Genomic DNA, 16,645 nt, shown 5'->3' on the forward strand with positions numbered 1-16,645 from the left:
AAGAGGACAAGGACAACCCAAGTTGTTATCAGTGCTCAGTTCAGCAGCATGCATCTCCACAGGCTATCTGACGACAAAACCCATGCTTACTCTCACCTCTCATCCTGGCAATCTTCCATAGTTTCATCTTTGCTTCCTTCCCCTAAACTGTTAGCCTCTTTTGATGCTAACAGTGCTACTGATACTTTCTGCTCCACTCTTACATCTTGTTTAGACACAGCTTGCCCCTTCTCTTCCAGGCCAGCCCGTACCCCTTCTGCCCCTTGGTTATCTGATTTTCTCTGCGAACATCGTTCTAAGCTTAGAGCTGCTGAAAGGGTGTGGCGCAAATCCAAATATATATTACTGACCTTAATGTATATCAGTCACTCCTCTCTTCCTTCTATAATAATGTCTCCATTGCTAAAAGGACGTACTACCATATCAAAGATAATCCACTCCAAGAAGTTCACCTTTAAAATAGTAAAACATTGACAGTTACATAATATACCATGATATTATATTATATTATTATATTAAATGGTGTGTTTATACTTGAATGAAATTGTCACCAAAAACAAAAACATTTTTATCTACCAGTGTACTTTCTTGGCCCAACATAAGGGATGATTTTCATGCCCATAATCTCCTCTGCAAGAGTACTGACAGCATGAGGCAGAAGATGATTGTAGGAATGTGGCAGCTGCTCATAAATTGTTGCTGCCACATCCAGATCCTCACTGCACCTTGCAAGTCAATTCAAAAGATACGCCTGAAGGAAGGTGTCACTAGCCAGCGTGCCTGTAAATAAAACAAAATAAAATAAAAATACCATATAAAATTTTCATATAAACACACAAATAGCTATTCTTGCAATTCTCATAACTGTTCTGGCACACTACGACTGATATAGCGTAGCACATCAGCTTCGGATGATGGTTTCCCATCAGCTCCTAGCTCTGCTTGCTTTGCCATATTTAGCGCCGTCAGGTCGACCTGGTTCCACATGAAAATGCAGTGGCTGAGGCCACTTATAAATGTGGCATACAACTGGTGAAAGTCAGTGGTGCAACCCACAACAAACCTTTGCATGAAGTGCCATACATCTATCCGAATATTCATTTGCTCCCACTTTTCAAACATCCTCCTCAAAAGAGTGTTGCCACACCAGTCTCAGTCGACATACATTACTCCGGGGCCACCTCATCCACCCTGTGTCACTTGATAAGGCCTGCAGTCATTAGCCCGAGACCAAAACCTTCACTGGTAGTGAGCACAGACATGATCTCCTGTCCATGCTCGTTGCCAACATTAGTTGCCCAAGTTGCAGTGCCATAACTGCATCCTGCTAGTTTTCTGGCCACTTTTTTTGTAGAATGCATTTTTAAGATCCGATCATATTGTGATTTGATAGTGGCTTTGATCTCATCCAGCCGGCATACACCTGTATCAGCCATCAGTCCTCAGGGATAGAAGGCATTGAAGGAGCAGGTTCAAATGTCACAGGCAGGATCAGGATCAGTCCATGATAGCACAAGCAATCCCCCTGCAATCAAAATGTACATGCCACATATGCCTCCTCAAACTTACCTGTCTCTGCCAGCAGTGTGCTGTCATCTATCTCAGTTGTCACAGTTGGGTGGTTGAGGTTGGCTGAGGGCCGTGCACTTGCCTGGGCCAAAGCTTAAAAAAAAGGCAGGACAAACAGATAAACATGACAACGGAACATCAATATATACTAAACAAATCAAAAAAGTGTTATACAAAAATGTTTGCTTACAAGGTGCGACTTTGAGAGGGAAAACCAGCCTTTGTACAGTCTTAGTCAGGTTTTTCTGGTTAGGGAACTTCCTAAACAAGAGGGAGTGGAAAGAGGCAGTGGAAGTATGGATGGTGGTACCGTGCTGGGTTGGGGGAGTAAGCTGTATGCTGGGGAGCTTTTCCAGTATATTGCTCTTCCTTCATGACAACGGCAATTTTGCCTAAAGGAAAGAGCTCAATATACTTCCAAGAACTTGGCCACAACAAGGGTAGTTTCAGGGAGTCTTTGCTTCCTCCTGTGGGGTCCCTCTTCATAGCTGCCACCAGGTAAGCAGCATAGCCCAGGGCATTTTCAGCCACCCACCTAAATGTTTCCCTGCAAATTACACCAAACTGGATTACAAAGAAACCCAACAGGTGCTTTCTGTTAGACAGATCTCACTGGTTCTGACTTAAACTTTTCTTGGCTGCACTTTCTCCGTAGATAGGGGTCTTGTGTATGGCTTTCCTTTGTTGGCTTCCTTCATCTTTGCCGCTTCCACTGTATTGGTCAGATTCAGGCTGCCATCACTCCTGAAGCAAGGTTCCATCTAAATAATAATAATAATAAAAATGACATAAAGACTATAGACAAACAAACACATTTGGTAACGTATAAGTTAATGCAGCAGTGTATATTCTATTACTATATTTACTCATGATCACCTTGTTATGTTGATTTTATATTATACTTATAGTATATATTTTCCAAAAGGCTCAAAATGTTGGCTAACATGTCAGAATTGTCCCAGACTTAGAGGTGTTTTTTCAATAATTATTATACCATAAAATATAACTTTTGTCCCACCTGAGACAGATGATTTTTCAAGTAATGAGTAGTGGATGGTAAAGTTCCCATGGAAAGGATGGGACACGTTTTTCACTGCTCAATATATATTAAAACGGTTTTATTTATATATCATTTAGTTTTAATGATTTGTCTTGTTGTCTTAGCCATTTTAATCCTCTTATTCATTTTTGTGTATGTATGTCTTTAGCTGTAAATGGGTCGGCCTGTCACCGAACATAAGGAACTAGACCAGTATAAAGCAAGCAGCATGACAAACAGACAAGGTTTTTGACCGATCACTGCTGCTGGATTGAGGAGTTACTTTTAAGGACTTCTCATTCCAGCATCTCACATTTACTGGATTATCACTTCTTTCGATTGTATATACAAGGTGGACACTTTTACAACACGCTGGATTTCTTAAGGACTATAATAAAGGTATGGCAGTGAAAGACTCTCTGCTTTTAAGATGTCCAGTTTTATTGCGTTTTAAGTTCATTGTGATTATTGTAAATACACTATTTATTCATTCTAAATTTGTTGTTGTCTCATTCTTCACACACAGTTTACTCTGTCCCCAATTTAACAAACGTAACATCTTCCAATAAGGCCGATTGTTATACACTGAACCTCCCCTGAAACTATTTTACCCACTTAGAAGCCCCCTGCTCTACTACAAGTAAAGGTCATGCATTGAACATTTTTGCATCAAACTATACTAAAGTACTAAAAGTAGTAGCATATGTATACTATATTACTTTATTAATATAATTAGTGATTCATTAAAGTGTAAGAATAATTTTAATGTTGCAGGTGGTAAAGCTGTATTAAACCATATACATTTGCCTTAAACTTATATAAACATATATTTGCCACTATATTTTTATGGTAACATAAAAACACAACTCACTTAACAAAACGCTGGCACTAATATGCATTAATTCATGCATAAAACTCATGAAGGACCAACCATTTATTCATGATTACTACATCGGCAACAAATAAACAATCTATATGATTCATAGATAAAGTAATAATGTGTAAATAATAGTGTAATATCAGATAATGGTGTAAATTCATGTTAATTACCACAAGCCATGCATTTCATCATAAATAGGTGCCATTTCAACTTCCCGTTGACCTCTTTCCTGACCATGTGGTTCACTGCATACAAAGCTGCCGGTGGTTGGCAATTCTCAATTCCAGCCCCTCCCAGCTGAAAAATAAGTGCCATAAGTGTAATAAGATTTAGCATACTTTTGTGTACTTGTGGCCACACTAATCATCATTATACTTCATGTGTGTTCATGATTAGTTAACTTGAAGCATGCTATTTTGGAACAACTAATTTTGTACTAAATATATTTTAAATGTAATTAAATTGTAGAAAAGCTCAACTTGAAGTGTATTTAATGTACTTTTATGTGCTAAAGTGTAACAACCTAAAGTATATTTTCTATACTTTAAGCATATGGCTGTATATGTACTAATATATACTTAATAAGTACCATTATAGTATACTTTGTCTTATTTAAAATTAACTGGGTAGCACTTTATTTTACAGTCCTGTTCCTTATGTAGTTACCTTGTATTACCAGAACTTTCTTAGATAAGTACACTACAAGTTCATGTAAGTACACTCACTGTAAAAGAAAGTGCAACCATTAATTGTTAGTGTTTTATAAATATATAAGCTTTATACTTTTGACATATTTTTACTGTGCTAATAATGTGCCTTATTAAAATTTTGGCTTATTCCAATTACCAAAAAAGTATACTTAGCGGTTAATAGTCAATATACTTTATCAGTACTTTGCTATATTACTTTCTACCTTGCACGTACTTGCAAAATGTATAACCAGTATACAGTACTAAAGGTTGAAATACTTGTGGGACTACTTCCAGGTGAAAAAATATACTTTAATGTATTTGAACCATTGTAAATATAAACAACTGGTACGATCTCTTAACATTTATACAACAAATGTATGAACACTTACATAATGCCTTTTAAACATTTTCAAATATTGGTACTCCTTGAAAACATCACACATAAACTTTAAAGAACACTGTGAAATAGAGAACAATGGAAAACAACATTACTTATTATTGCACCCCTCCCACCATACAAAAACACACAACACACATAATTATGTTGCTTGTTTTTGGCTGAACTGCTCATTGTTACACTTTCGTCTGATGGCCGTGCGCACATCAGAGACACTTGTCCGTTGAATCACCAGAATTGACCGAAAAGACAAGAGATAATGTAAGTCAAGCAGCATATTCATATTATTTTGAACAGTACATCAAATGGGTATTCCAGAATGGAGGTTCAACAAACTCGAAGCCTAACCCTGAACTCGGAGTTGACTTTTTCTGTGAAGTTAAACTCTGAATACAGGCTATAAAAAGTCTTGTGATTGCTCCTTTTTGTTCAAAATCCTGCCGTGCCACAGAGCGCCATTTACATACTTTTATATTAAATTTAAATTTTTTTGTCACAAATCGTCATTAATATATATACTGACGTCACCCAGTGCTGCAATATACATTTAGTTTTGCATTCATTTACAGAAATCAGCTGCGTGGATGAAAACTGCTGATGTTATCGGATTTTCAGGTGACATTCTCAATTCATTCAGTTAATGGATGCTCTGAGGTAAAGTGTTCAGACTTCAGACTTAGCAACGATTGTATTTAATTGTACAGTACAATCATAACATACTGTATTACAGACATTATTTTAATTCCATGATGTCCTTAAACATAACAATATTGGCCATAAACTGAGAAAATGCGTGTCTGGTGTGCGATACCTCGAGTTGTCCTACACGCGACATGACATTCTCAAGTGTATGGGACACACTACCGAGAACCTGCCGCTGGTTCCGGAGGTCCTCCAGCTCTTTCTCTGCTGCTTTCCTCTTCAGCTCTTGTGTGGCACTCTCCTTTTTTTCCGCTCACTATCAAGGTACAGCCTGTATTGTGACCTTGCTGAAGCAGCAGATGCCAAGAACTCCTTGGTCATAGGAACTTTCAGAACGCCACCACAGACAATTACTTTATCGCATATTAACCTGAGGGCTTCGAGAGATTCCATATTTTGTTCCCAAAACGCTATTAATCCATCCATAATTTTTTCCAAAACGCTATTAATCCATCCATATTTCTTTCCCAAAACGCTATGAATCCATCTATATTTATTTTCAAAACGCTATAAATCCATCCATATTTTTTTCCAAAACGCTATTAATCTATCCAGATTTTTTCCCGAAACGCTATAAATCCATCAAGATTTTTTTTCCAAAACGCTTTTAATCCATCCATATTTCTTTCCCAAAATGCAATAAATCCATCTATATATTTTTTGTTCAAAACGCTATAAATCCATCTATATATTTTTTTTTCAAAACGCTATAAATCCATCTATATATTTTTTCCCAAAACGCTATAAATCCATCCAGATTTTTTTCCCAAAACGCTATAAATCCATCCACATTTTTTTCCCAAAACGCTATAAATCCATCCACATTTTTTTTTTCAGAACGCTATTCAAGATTCAAGATTCAAACAACTTTATTTATCCCCGTAGGGCAATTCAGTTTTAGTCTACCAGTCGTATCAACAAGACAAAGACAACACTTAATCCAGCATTTAGAAACACTGTCAGTAGTATCATATTGCATTTGGGTGCCAGAACAAGCAACAAATACACAGGCCACAATACTTAGTCTGAGCAGCGACCAACATTTGAGTAAATAAATTAATAAATAATAGTACAGAGGTTTACGATGCCTGGACCTATCTTGTTGCCGCTATTAACAGTATTTAAAAACCTGATGGCGGAGGGGATAAAATAATTTGCATATCTGTTGGTTTTCCTTGGGGGGGGGCAGGTATCGTTGTCCTGAGGGCATTAGACAAAATTCCTGATCATGGAGCAGATTTTAACAATACTGCTGAGACTGCTGAGATACATTAAAAGAATTTAGCTTCCGCATCAAGTTAATTCTTTGTTGTCCCCACTTACACAAAGCCTCTCTTTGAAACAAATTTCATTTTGTTTTAATTATATCTTAATTTGAATCCATGTTTCATTATTTTGTATAATCACAACACGTTCAGACATGAAGCGAAACTGAGCGTATAGGTAGCCTAGGCTACTCGCCTCACAGACCTAAACAAATGAAAAATGTCCTATTATCTACAGAAAGCTTGAAATTTCTACTTTTAAACAGAACCATTCAAAACAAAATAAAAGTAGGCTATAGGCTAATCCATAAGAAATGCATTTTTCTCTGGCGCATTCACTACGCGAGTCAGTGTCAACTTCATCTTTGCAGCTGACACAGAAACACTTGTTTATTAATAAACAATTAAAATGTCATAATAATTTTTTTACAGCGTTTAGGTGCCGTTTATATGAACGCGTCACCACTGCATGAGAGAGAGAGAGAGACACACACCTAAGGTCTCTCCCTTTATGCCGTGCGCTCGCTACACGGTTTGCAAGCGCACTTTTGCTCGCTCGCTCGCTCTAGATTCGCAGGAGATTTGAACTAATTTCCAGGCATCATAACATTACAAAAGGCAATTGTAATATATTTGTATTACTATTTTGATATGATGAACATTCACCCGCCAGTGTGGCGGATAGCCTTTTGAGATTTACTCGCCAAACAGAAAATCTAACCACACTTGGCGCTTGGCGGGTGTTAATTTCGGACCCTGGTTGCGGGCCAATAAAAACTGGACCGTAGTTTGGACACCCATGATATAGACCCAGTTAAATGGGGCTTCGAAAATGTACTACCTCGTCAGATGAAGTTTACTACCTTTTACTACTTTTTACTGGCCTTAATTTGGCATAATTTAATTTACTACCTTTTACTACCTTTACAACCCCGCGGAAACCCTGAATAATGAAGAATAAAAGTAAGTTATTAAGTAAAATAAATAATCATGAAATTTACTGTTTCAAATAGTATTTGTCAAATAATTATTAAATAAATTAAGACCCAACTAATGACACAACACACAAAAAAATGTGGAATTCCAAATTGTGTTTAATTATATATATATATATATATATATATATATATATATATATATATATATATATATATATATATATATATATATATGTATGATAAAAAAATCCTCTGATCAATCTCAGCTCAAGAAACACATTCTATTTCAGTTTTCAGTTCTATCTTTCTCTTGGAATAGATTGGTTAAGTTGTGATGACAAAACCTAATAAAGACTAATTCTCCACCGCTTCCCTCAAGATTTTCCTATATTTAATAGAATTAATTAAGTAAAATAATGTAAAAAAACTTGACAATGCTTGACATTTTTTTCTACAATGCACATTACACACACTCATGTAGAAAACCCAAATTTTCAAAGTTGTTTATTTTTCCATACATGTGAATACATATGAATGTTTGGGGTCAAAATATAGTTATGTTTATCACACACCAGGATATGAGATGCTCCCCCTCAAAAAAACTTTTTATCAAAATTAATTATCATTATTAAAACATCAAGAGCAATTATTTTCTAGGCTATTTACATGTAGTTTTTGTGTAAATACACATACAGCACATGACTGGCATTAAACAACTTGCGTGAATCATTTGAAATGCAGTCTATAGTATTGTGATTGACTGAAGAAACTGGTTAGATTTAAATAATAATAATTAATAATTCCTTACAATTTTATAGCGCTTTTTAGATTTTTTTAAAGAATAGAATTAGAATAGTGAGTGTTAAAGTTAGAGGGTCAAATAAAGATGGAAGAGATGTGTTTTAAGCCGATTCTTGAAGATGGCTAAGGACTGCTCGGATTGAGTTGGGAAGGTCATTCCACCAGGAGGGAACATTTAATTTACAAGTCCGTAAAAGTGACTTTGTGCTTCTTTGGGATGGCACAATCAAGCAACGTTCACTTGCAGAACGCAAGCTTCTAGAGGGCACATAAGTCTGAAGTAACAAATTTAGGTAAATGGGTGCAGAGCCAGTGGTAGTTTTGTAGGCAAACATCAATGCCTTGAATTTTATACGAGCAGCTATTGGAAGCCAGTGCAAATTGATAAACAGATGTATGACGTATTCTTTTGGCTCATTAAAAATTAATCTAGCTGCCGCATTCTGGATTAAATGTAAAGGTTTGATAGAATTGGCTGGAAGACCTGCCAAGAGGCCATTGCAATAGTCCAGCCTGGACAGAACAAGAGCTTGAACTTGAGTTGTGCAGCATGTTCCGAAAGAAAGGGCTTGATCTTCTTGATGTTGAATAAAGCAAATCTGCAGGATCTGACAGTTTTAGCAATGTGGTCTGAGAAAGTCAGCTGATCATCAATCATAACTCCAAGGCTTCTAGCTGTTTTTGAAGGAGTTATGGTTGATGTGCCTAACTTGATGGTGAAATTGTGATGGAATGATGGGTTTGCTGGAATCACAAGCAGTTCTGTCTTGGCAAGGTTGAGTTGAAGGTGATGGTCCATCATCCAGGAAGAAATGTCTGTTAGACAAGCTGAGATGCGAATAGCTACCGTCGGATCATCAGGATGGAATGAGAGGTAGAGTTGAGTGTCATCAGCTGAGTCCTTAGCCATCTTCAAGAATCGGCTTAAAACACATCTCTTCCATCTTTATTTGACCCTCTAACTTTAACACTCACTATTCTAATTCTATTCTTTAAAAAATCTAACTACCTTTCTAATCTTTTTGTATTCTATTTTCTTTTCATTTATTATGCAAATGTGTATGTGTATGTGTAAAGCCCTCTAACTAGCATGCTCTATTCTTTTATTTTTTATTCTATCCGTTTTCTTTTTATTTATTATATTATTTAAAATCCCATGCTACGTGTACTGTGTTAACCTAACTGAGACTTGTTATAGCACTTATATATCATTGCTCTTTTTGTTGTTTTTGATTGCTTCCACTGTCTTCATCTGTGAGTCGCTTTGGATAAAAGCGTCTGCTAAATGAATAAATGTAAATGTAATGTAAATGTAATCCTGACAGTCTGACATGGTCTTGTCAAAGTGCTCACTGTACCCAGCCGGCATTTTAACGTTGAAACAACGTCAGGTACCATGGTTGAATCAACGTTGAATGACCTTTCGATTTTGCAAATTGGATCAACGTTGAAATCGCGATGCAGTATCACATATTCTTACCTTCATCATGGGTGAATTATGAAGGTAATGACTGAAACCAGGGGATCTTTTATTTTGGTGGAAAACTACAGTTTCTGTGAAAAACATGTTTTAGTAATGTGTCTCATGACAAGAGATGTGTACATTTGTGCAGTGAAAATGGGTTACACAGTTTGAGGAGGGAACCTTCAATCAAGGACGCTGTAAGGGGAGGGAAGATTAGGACAATTACAAGGGCCCAGCGTTTGAGAGGGCACCCTGAGTGGGGGAGGAGGGGTTCTAACGGGAACCAGTGTCTTCTTTACCGTGGGGAATGCAGAATGAGATTTCTACCGCAAGGCACTCTAAAATGTTAGAACGAGCAGCCTTGTGTATACAGTGTGGTTGTGCTTCGGGTGATCCTTGAAAGTGTCCCAGCGCTAGGTCCTTTCTGACACCGTCCCCTCCACTCTCTCCCACTTGTGCACTTTCTGTACCGTCCTGTATAAACATTTACATTTAATCATTTAACAAATGAGAACAATAGAAGCAGTCAGGTCAACAAGAAAACAACAACAGGATACAAGTGCCATGACAAGTCTCAGTCTAGTAACTTTTTTTTTTTTTTAATATGAAAGACAAGAAATGAAGGAAAAGTGCTAGTATTAGTTGGTTAAAGGGTTAGTTCGCCCAAAAATGAAAATTATGTCATTAATAACTCACCCTTATGCTGTTCCAAACATGTAAGACCTCCTTTTATCTTCGGAACACAGTTTGAGATATTTTAGATTTAGTCTGAGAGCTCTCAGTCCCTCCATTGAAACTGTGTGTGCGGTATACTGTCCATGTCCAGAAAGGTAAGAAAAACATCATCAAAGTAGTCCATGTGACATCATAGGGTCAGTAAGAATTTTTTGAAGCATCAAAAATACATTTTGGTCCAAAAATAGCAAAAATGATGACTTTATTCAGCATTGTCTTCTCTTCCGTGTCTGTGTGAGAGAGAGTTCAAATCAAAGCAGCTGGATTTCCGGTTTGCGAACGAATCATTCAGTTCACCAAATCGAACTGAATCGTTTTAAACAGTTCGCATCTCTAATACGCATTAATCCACAAATTACTTGAGCTGTTAACTTTTTTTAATGTGGCTGACACTCCCTCTGAGTTCAAACAAACCAATATCCCGGAGTAATTCATTTACTCAAACAGTACACTGACTGAACTGCTGTGATGAACACCGAGCCGAGCCAGATAGCAATTACATTTGGCCCGGATCCGTTTTAAGCCCCTTGCCTCCGTTTCTATCTTAGAGACGTTTTCTGCTTGTGAACCAGATCCGTGCCAGATAGAGGTTTCAGCTTAAACATTCTAACTGCCATCAGTTCAGTATTTATATCATTTTACAGATCTGGCCCAGATCACTTTTCCCATAGATAACCGAAAGACATTAGCTGTGTCTGACACTGATCTGGTCCAGATCTGCAATATGAATCTGAGCCGATACTGTTTTCACATAGGCTATACTGGTGTGGCCCGAATCTGTGATACAAATCTGAGCCGACTGCATTTAAAAAAGGGCTAAAAACTGCTCTGGCCCATATCTGCAAAACGGATTTGAGCCAACACTGTTTTGACCATACTTTGTCAGACACTACCTGATGTGGACCACATCCGAAATACTTTTCTCAAACTGTGTGACGAACTCAGTGGAATAAACATTTTCAAAACACTGGTTATCGGTCTGCATATTTTTTTTTCTATCTAGAGCATGAGATAAATGCATTTTCATTAAGCTGATCAATATTATCAGTGTTTAAAAACTACACTGCAACATTTTGTGATGCTATAAGGTCCGTTACAGCACTGGTCCGTTTGAGCTCCGTTTTAGGTCCATTTTACGACAGCGCCAAAAGTGCCAAGTGAACGTTGGGTCTCGCTTGACTGTCGTCTTGCAGATACGGTCCACATCCGTACTACGGACTTCAATCTGAAGCGCAAAAAAATAATTTTAAAAAAAATATCATCAAACCAAGCTGTCAACGGAGATTTAACTGACCAGCTAGGCTACCACACGTAAGTTTTTATGTGTCTATGTGTTTATTATGTACATCTATTTTTATGCGTTTATTCTAATTTACTGTCTATTACTTAAACGTGCAAGTGAAATGCTGTTTGCTTCGTAGATAGCAGTTACAGGCTGTTATTTGCGCACCAGTCTGTGTTAAGCCGCATAGCGCTACTGCACTCTAGAAATAACCTAGCACAGAATAGACCCAATTATAGGATAACAGAATCAACTTTTTAATATCATGGCATATATTTGCGCTAATGTGCTGAATTTTAAGAGGTAGTCTTAGCGATGTCCAGACAGGTACAGTCCCCGTTTTTGGTTGCCTCTGGGAAAATACAGAAAAAACTACCTATGTCCCTGTTTTTTAAGATAAAACTTGTTTGTATTTCAATCAGATTGACAGTCAAACTGAAAATGTCCCCGTTTCTGTTTTGGTCTCGGACATCTGGTCACCTTATCTTAGCTTTAGCTGCTATGCCGTTAAAGCGCTGAGAATTGCAGGCACACATTCATGAAAATGACATGCAACATTGTGAGCTTAATTTTACACCTTGACCGACCATTTAAACACTCGCTTGAATTTTATGCTGCCAGCTAGCCATCATCTAACAGTGTCAATCACCGATGCCACAAACTGCAGCTTTCTTATCTTTTTCCTTTTTGGCTTGCTGAACATTGCAGTTGCTTGGCTGTTTACAACTATTTAGTTAGATGAGACACTCTCAGAAAGACTTATTTTTGTGTTTTATGGCGGTTGGCAAACTTAACGGTGCATTACCGCCACCTCTCAGAAAGACAAACCTAGCAATAACATTCGAGAAATGTCACGATGAGAAATACAATGATTCGTCAAACAGATTTCCCAGCAGGCCGTGCTCTTTTGTAAAAGTTGAGAATAAAACAAATAGTCTAGGCAAACTAACTCATTTTGGAGCCAAAAATAAAAACATAATTGTAAAATAATTTTTTTCAGCATAGATCATTTCTATGAGGTGTCTAGAACAACATACTAAAAGTCCTAAGAAACCGGTCCGTGTATATTTTGGTCATTCGATTTTCTATTTAAAAATAAATAAAGATTAATGAGAAACGGTTTGATTTTCGTTTTTTCGTTTTGTTTAAGAAACGGAAAACGAAAATTTAGCTGGATTTTTCGTATTTTTGTTTGTGGGTAAAAAATGAGATTATGCTTTAATATCTGTTTGAATGTGTGGGCGGCACTGAAACGCCCCTTTCATCCCTTCTGTACTGCACCAACAAGGGGCAACCACGAGCTCAGTTAATTTTCACCGGGAGAGAAGCGGCAGACGGCAGAGTTTATTAATCCTGCTAATTCTTTGCTAGTGGTGCTTGCAAGCTTATATATATATATATATATATATATATATATATATATATATATATATATATATATATATATATATATATACATATATACATTTTTTTTTTTTTTGACCAAACAGAAATTAATTGATTCAATGATATTTGAATTTTACTGTATGATCTACAATGACATGAAATATGCAGATTTTTAGCCTACTAATTTTATTCTATGCCTATTTAAGAAAAACCTCACAGCCTAACATGTTTTCATTTGCTATTACAAACAACAGCAACTGAAGCTTTATCTTGTAGAGTGTAGTCTGCTGCACTTCTCTGATCGCCGAATCCGGATCCACAGCTTCCATCCCGATAACAAGAGGAAAGAGCTTCAGCTCCGTCAGTTTGGGTCGTAAGACACCCTGAATAACATGAAAACCTTACAAAACTCAACAGGATGTGCTTTCTGCCATCTCGGTCTACATTAACTTCTTTCTGAAACGTCAGAAATGAACCAGGCTCATGCATCAGACGAACCATGTCTAGCTGGACATCATGTCTACTTTTAAAATAATCAATTTAAATAGAAAAATAATAATAATAATTTTATATTTAGGCCTATGTAATTTAAATGAAACCAAGAAGAGGTGCAGTGTTTCCCGTCTGAACTCATTATCTGTAATGATGTCACACCATCACTATATTCATACGTCATCTACTGTACATAATTCTAAGTAGCCTATAGCCTATAACTAAAACATTTAAAGTAGACTAATTATGGGGAAAACTTAACTTATTTTAATATAAATTTTATTATAAATGTGGGGTTGGGTTTTTGAATGGCCTAGAATAAAATAAGTAGGCAAAAAATTTGTAGTAGGCCTGTATTTTATTCCATGTCTTTGTAGATCACAGGCTAAAGTAAAATTCAAATGGTGTTTTATGAATAAAGTTGTCAAGTCTGCTTTGTCAATAACATGTAGCAGAAGGAAAAAATATAATACTATTTTTTTATTTTTTTATTAATTTATTATTATTATTATTATTATTATTTTATCTTGCAAGCACCACTAGCAAAGAATTCGCAGGATTAATAAACTCTGCTGTCTGCCGCTTCTCTCCTGGTGAAGATAACCTGAGCAGCGGTTGCCGCTTGTCGGTGCGGTACAGAAGGGATGAAAGGGGCGTTTCAGCGCCGCCCACACATTCAAACAAATATTAAAGCATAATCTCATTTTTTACCCACAAACAAAAATCAAACCGTTTCTCATTTATCTTTATTAATTTTTAAATAGAAAATCAAATGACCAAAATATACACAGACCGAAATCCTATTTGAGGAAATATGTTAATTTATCATTAATCTGAAATGTGTGCCATTAAGGACCGCAACAACACAACCAATATTTGCATATTACAATTAATTTTCAAAGAAACTTGTAATACAAAAAAAAAAAAAGGTTTTCATGGTTACTTTCATTGTGTAAAGTTTCATTTTGATAGGAGTAAAGGGAAAAAAATAGCCCCATTGGGGTGTATTGTTGCCTGGCCTTATTGGCACACATTTCCGATTGATGATAAATTAACATATTTCCTCAACTAGGATTTCTTAGGACTTTTAGTATGTTGTTCTGGGCACCTCATAGAAATGATCTATGCTGAAAAAAAAAAACAATTACAATTAGTCTGTCGTAAAATGCTACTTTGCCTGGAATAAAAATAAATTAAGTAATTGTGATTATATATTTTTTTTTATTCATGGCCAAAGTATCATTACTGAAATCAAATATGCATTCATTAAAGAAAAGGAAGAGAAAATATATGATAGAAAGTGGCAGTGGCAATTTCAACCTTACAATTACTTTTTTTTTACTTTCATTTTCTTGTAAACCAAAGTGAGTCTCCTGAGTCAGCCATAGATAGATAGATAGATAGATAGATAGATAGATATAGACCAATAGAGGGATAGAGAAATAAATGTTATACTTGTTACCAAATCTTTATTTTTGATAAACCAGACAACTTTTCCAGTCACATAATAAATAAAATTAAGACAACAACTTACTATATACTTTCCATTTCTTTTTCCAGATGCTGAAAACATGATGCAAACTGTTGAGACGAAGGTATAATACTCAGATTTTCATTCCATTCCAAACTCCATACTTTTTTTTTATTATTATTATTATTATTCAATTTACAGTTGAGATAGTTACCTAAATGTAAAAAAATGAATAGACGCAAGACACCTGTTTCCAGTTCAGCGTTGAGGAGAAGAGCCAGGGTGGACCTTAATAGAAGGTTAAATGATATTGGCCAGGAAACACCTGCAGCCACACTTCCTCCCAGAGATACTGGGTCTCCAACAGATGATGTTGCAGAACCTGAAAATGAAATCATGGAAGGAAATCTTGGATTAGATCCAATGGCAACTGTTGTGTCTGACCCAGAGGATAGATCTTATTATCAAGATGATAGTGATGTAGAAGAAATATCTGACTGGGAGGAACCAGAAAAACTCAGAAATCGCCTTTCCAACTGGGCATTAACATATGGTATTTCCCATATTACACTTTCGGCTCTCTTGGCAATATTAACGGTCTACCCATGTGACTTGCCAAAAGATGCACGAACTCTTCTTAACACAAGAAGAGACTATTCTGTTAGGGAGCTCTGCGGTGGTCTATACCACTACATTGGCATTATTGCGGCGTTAAAACATACCCTTTCCCAGTGGAAAGACAAGCTTGTCGATGGATGTTGTTTACATCTTCAAATGTCAGTGGATGGCCTTCCACTTTTTAAAAGTTCAGGTCTTCAGTTGTGGCCCATTTTAGGTATATTGGTTGGAGTACCCATGAAAGAACCTGTAGTCATCGGGATGTACTCAGGTATAAAGAAACCTGAGTCATCAAAAATGTATCTCACAGATTTGGCAAATGAACTCTCACAATTACAGGAGGGGTTTACATTTGAGGGGAAAAGGCTCACTTTAAAAATTCATTCGATAATCTGTGACGCACCGGCAAAATCCTTTGTGAAAGTCACAAAGGCTTTTAACGGTTACTATGGTTGTGACAAGTGTATTCAGAGTGGGGTGTACCTCAATCACCGCATGACATACCCCCTCATGAATAGCCAAACAGGGGATGATGAGGCATTTGCCAGGCAGGAAGATGAGGAACACCACCATGGTCCTCATGCATTCACAAATGTACATTTTGGTTTGGTGTCCCAAGTCCCACTGGACTACATGCACCTGGGTGTGCTTGGGGGTGGTAAGACGCCTTATCTTTCTGTGGATGAAAGGTCCTCTGAATGTCCGTTTACCAGGGAGAGACGTGGACAGAATATCCAGAAATCTTCTAAGCTTAAGACCCCACATTCCTTCGGAATTTGCTAGAAGACCAAGAGCACTGAACGAAGTGGATAGGTGGAAGGCGACGGAGTTCCGTCAGTTTCTCTTATACACACGGCCGGTGGTGTTGCATGAGGTGTTAAGCCCTGATCTATATGCAAACTTCCTGCTGCTG

At 36.9% G+C, this 16,645-nt stretch overlaps 1 long non-coding RNA gene across 1 annotated transcript in view; it reads right to left on the reverse strand.

Annotated features, from left to right (window-relative positions):
- Nucleotides 1-350: 350 nt before the first annotated feature.
- Nucleotides 351-16,645, reverse strand: part of LOC127951924 (uncharacterized) — a 29,580-nt gene continuing 13,285 nt past the window's right edge. Inside the window, exons 2-6 of the long non-coding RNA XR_008152764.1 lie at nucleotides 3,659-3,785; nucleotides 1,760-2,330; nucleotides 1,570-1,662; nucleotides 577-780; nucleotides 351-452 (exon numbers count right to left, since the gene is read on the reverse strand). This is a non-coding gene — a long non-coding RNA (uncharacterized LOC127951924). The remainder of the gene's footprint in view (nucleotides 453-576; nucleotides 781-1,569; nucleotides 1,663-1,759; nucleotides 2,331-3,658; nucleotides 3,786-16,645) is intronic.

The sequence above is a fragment of the Carassius gibelio genome, chromosome B3 (genome assembly GCF_023724105.1).
Source record: "Carassius gibelio isolate Cgi1373 ecotype wild population from Czech Republic chromosome B3, carGib1.2-hapl.c, whole genome shotgun sequence".
NCBI classification, from domain to species: domain Eukaryota; kingdom Metazoa; phylum Chordata; class Actinopteri; order Cypriniformes; family Cyprinidae; genus Carassius; species Carassius gibelio.